This window comes from Penaeus vannamei, chromosome 2 (genome assembly GCF_042767895.1).
Source record: "Penaeus vannamei isolate JL-2024 chromosome 2, ASM4276789v1, whole genome shotgun sequence".
NCBI classification, from domain to species: domain Eukaryota; kingdom Metazoa; phylum Arthropoda; class Malacostraca; order Decapoda; family Penaeidae; genus Penaeus; species Penaeus vannamei.
Window position 1 is genome coordinate 38801589 of NC_091550.1, and position 5000 is coordinate 38806588.

Sequence of the window (5000 nt, forward strand, 5' to 3'; positions counted from 1 at the left end):
TAAAAATTATTTATAAGTTTATTTAATCAAAATAAATTTTCAAGATTGAGTTTAATTTGGTGGTCTGTAAAATTCAATGCAAAAGGAATGGCCGTAGCTGTGAGTATATACTTGCTGCATGCAAAATGGAAGGGGTATAGTCTGGCCAAGTCCATTTTATACCCGTTGGTGTAGCTGGTCTAGTCTAACTTATACCTCAAGTATAAAACACACTAGCCTAAAATAACCCTGGGTAGTCTGGGCTGTTACACCGAGACCTCAGACAACCAAAACTAATCGTACACCTAGACCAGTGGTTCTTAACCTGTCCACAGTCACGGACCACTTTAAAAATCTGATGAAAGCTATGGACCCCCGTCCCTAGCAATATCAAATATACAACTTAGCATGTAATGTTCATAATTTAGTATATTGAGAATTGATTGCCACATATATGGGATACACTAGTATTATTAAATGTTCAAGTAAAGATTAAATAAAATGATAATAATGATACTATAAATGTAAATTTCAGTTGACCTTCACGGATCCCCTGAAACCCATTCATGAATCCCCTAGAGGTCAATGGACCCCAGGCCAAGAACCCCTACCCTAGACCAATAGACCGTCAAGTAAAAATGTGAAAATATTAATTCAACCCGGCTGGCGTTCTCGTTGGTCCGATCCACTGACGCTATCGAATTTCCTTTACAATTTGTGATTAATTTTAATATCATGACTGCAATATGTAACGCTTGCATAAATGGAGTATCCGTATATACACTAATGGCTCCTTCTAAGGAGTTGACTTCGGCCCGCAAATAAAGCACAAGATTTCAAGAGGCTCTAGCGAAAACGTATAATGATCCATAATAAAGTTAGTAAATGCGCAAACTTTCTTCAATATGGTTGTTTATAGTTATATATCTTTCAAATGATTTGTGAAATTGGCAAAATCTATGGTCTAACGGTTTAGTTCCATTCTCTCTTTCTCCTTCTCTCTCTCTCTCTCTCGCTTCTTTTATTATTATATATATTATTGTTGTAGCACATCTGTAGAAACGCGCGTATACATATATCATTTACAATCATTATTTCATTAAATGTTTGGTACCGCAAGCAGTCGTCCGTTACTTGATAACATGATTTTTTTTCTAAACACCTCCATTCGCATCCGTAGTTAATTAACTAGTATTGTATTACGGATTTTTTATACTCCACAAAGGGCCAAACAATGTAAATAAAAGATTGCCCTGTAGAACTTGAAGCGCTTCTCTCTCATCATTGTTTCATCAACTCGTTATATGATGATCCGGAATGAGTCTATAGTATGACGATTCCTGCTCAAACACTCCCTGAAAGAAAGTACATTACATTTTACATATTGTTATATGCAAATTCCTCTCTATGTCTCTGTCATAATGACAGATCTTGATTCGGTGGTGTGGTTATATTTCCAGATCTACTTGTATTAACTACGTTCTGTGCAAGCCACTTGATTCATTGCTAAAGCTCGTGTCTGGTGTGCATAGCAGCCTGGCGTATGGAACGGGATCTCGTCAGATCAGTTCATCGAGTCCACATTCATGTGCTAGGGTCAGTCCTGCAAGAATAATTGGCTTCAGTCTTCAACACAAAATCGATAGGCACACAGGCTATACGTATGTGCAGAACTGAAGAAATGTTAAAGCTTTGAAACACAAAAGTGCACAGCCATCATAACTACCCATAATGGAGGCCCCTCCAGAATCTATATTGATTCCTCTAAAAAAAAAAGAAGTAATCTTACACTTATTAATCCGTTAAATCCTTTTAGCCCCTCAAAAGTAATGTTATCCTGATTTTTATCTTAAGAAAGTCAGTCAAAGACAATGGTAATGTTGTTTATGATAAACGTGTGTAATTGGATTTGCAAAAGGTAGGATGTGCTACCACATAAGATGCAGGAGTACCACCAAGTGTTTCATGAGGAGTCAAGTGAGATGCATTTACCATCAGCAAAGGCTATGAAGGAGAAGCTCCAAATTGATGTTAACAATCGTATATCAGATGATATAGTAAAGATTAGTAGTTCTTAACCTTTTAACTATCACGCCCCCTGTAGGAATCTGATCTACCCTCCACGCCTCCTTGCATCAATGAATAAAATTCCCAGACTTTAAAATACATGTTCTTATTCCTTCTATTTGAGTATGAATCACATTATGAATCTTTTCATAATTTGACTATATCTCTGTTGAGAAAACAAATATAATTAGAGAATAAATACAATTAGATGGATGTACTGTTCTGTGGCTTCATCCTCTAATCAGATCGTGGTTATGCACGACTTCATTAGGAATTTAGTATCATGCAGTTCAAGCTGTCTGAAGACCATGGAGACTTAACTGGTATTTGGTAGTTAATGCACTAAAATCATTAAGCAAATCGAACAGGAGAGAACACCAGCCATCGCCAGCAACCGACTCTTGATGTGTAAGGTGTGTCTCGTAGTTGCAGAAAACAAGGTACAGCTTATTACTATCATTAATAAATCTGTCCGACACTCATCTACTGTACCATACAATGGAAGGAGAGATTTGCGAAGTCTAGCTTCGCCCAGGCCTTTTCTCTAGAATGGCCCGGCCTGTGTCAGCTATTTCTAGTTGACTTGAGACAAGAGATCAGTCACTTCAGTTAGATCTGCGAAGTCATGCTTCGCCCGGGCCTTTTCTTTGGAGTGGCCCGTCCTGTGTCAACTATTTCTAGTTAGCTCATGTGTTTTCTTTAAACTGTATGCTTATCGTGGAGGCTGAATTGCAAGCAAGCGATCCAGCTACCACGGAGTAAGCATGTGGCATACCCTTGTTACCAGCCCGGTGGTTGGTCCCTGTCTTAGAAATTGACAAGAGGTACATAGAAGAGTATATATACCAGTACTGGGTGGTCAGATCACGTCGGTAATCAGGTGAGCGACGAGAAGAGAGCTGTTCATCTCTTTTTATCTTCTGTGATAAATTGTATGGAAGAGTGTGCTGCATTTTGTCTGTGGAGATCTGGCATGCTCGTCCTGGTCGGCACTACAGCGAGTATGTCGTCTATGTAGAGCCAGACTACGTTTCTTCGCACAATGCTTCGATAGTGGTCAGACTCAAGGGTTTCCATGAACAGCTGAGCAAGGACTGCTGAAAGTGGTCCCTGGATCTGTTCATATTCGCGTCCTCAGAATTGAAATGGCCGGAGTTTGGCCCGTTTGAATTCTGAGAACGCGAATATGAACAGATCCAGGGACTTGAATGGGTGTTGTTCCTCACGTTACCAAACATCCCTGTGCAACTGTGGCTTAGCCCAATTATCATATAACTTCAAGTGTGTTGTGGTGGTTGGAGCCAGTGAACCATTCAGAAGACAATTGTCAAGACGAAAATAGAACTGTATACGTCTTAAATCTGAGTTCCAACTACAAAGTCGGTTAAACCCCTTGACCATTGTCAGCTGTTAAGCAAATCAACGCTTTTCGCTGGTGAATATAGACTGAATGTTACTTCTGCTCTTTTATTCATGTTATAGCTAAATCTCATAATTTCCATTTACTTACAGGGCAATATATTTTATGTATGTATAGGGTACGACTATATTGGCTGGACCGGGATTTGAACCCGGGACTTCTTGCACCCAAAGTGAGTATCATTTTTCTAGACTATCCAGCCGTTCACAAATAGAAACTAGAATGTTAGCTATAAGTTCCCGTGGGCTCTCCAGACCCTAATAAAGATGCTCCATATATGCTTACTAAGAGTGCATTTAATAAAATATCATGCATATATCTCCATGGGAATACTCTTTAGTCCAAAACTAGGATAAATTACAATAGTAGTGTTATAGTTTCCTTCTGATATAAAAACATAAATCTCTTATGAGGTTATTCTTTGGTACAAGAGTAATGAAATCTGAATCATCAGTAGAATATCTCTATGCAAAATCCTTGTTTTGCCTTTATTTAGTTGCAGAGAAATATCTTATTCTGAGAACACAATATCATGGTACTGTTCTTCGGAATGAGTTCTTACCATCAGTAATTATTGGGATGCATCACTTTCTTTCATTCCTGATTGGTAGAGGAGAAAATCCCAAACTACCTTTGGCAAAGGTTCAGTCTCTGAGTCAGTAATGTCGTCTGCAGAGAGACTTGCATCAAAAATACTTTGATGGTCTATGGTATGGTCAAGGAAATCACCTGGCATGAATTGATCTGCTAAGAATAGTTTAGATACTGGTCGGATTTTGAATATCATTTCTATATTCCAGTCAACAATTAGTAGTTACATCGAGTAAATGGAATACCACTCTGCCAGTCAATTTCTATGTGCACTTTGGGCTTTTGTAATTTTTGACGATTTGAAAATTAAAATCTACACCACCACCTGTTGTATTCACTTACCATACGGGACCTCTTTACAGCTTTATGGGTATTGGTAGCTTTAGTCCACTGATGGAACACATCTTCACGTTCAATAAAGAACTCATTGGAAGCTAGAATATTTTTGTTGTACCAAGGAGTCACAGGCACCTTGTTATCATGTATTACTTGGCAGTCAGATGCATTTCAGCTCATTTAGCGCAATTTTGCTAATCTTTGATTTTTACCTAGCCTCTTTAAGTACCAGGTTTTTCTTACAAGAAACTTCCTCAAGGTCCTCTGTCATACAGATCACACTAGTTAGATCCTGTAAGATATCTACGTGTACCAACATTCACACTGCACAAACCATGAACACTGCTGCTTTACCAGTTATGATGGTTCTATTAGGTTTAACATTTCATTTCTTTAACAATAAATAGTAATGCTTCTTTAGATAGAAAATTTAGAAAATCTATTAATATTCCACTTAAGGAAGCTAATGCAAACCTTTTTAACCCATATGGGAGAGTTTTGCCCCAGACAATTGAGCCTACCTCGGAAGGTAATCATGCTCTGTTCAATACTAACCTTCGATGGCCTAGGCAACTCGCTGTAATGAGTGCGTAATGCTTCCAAGGTC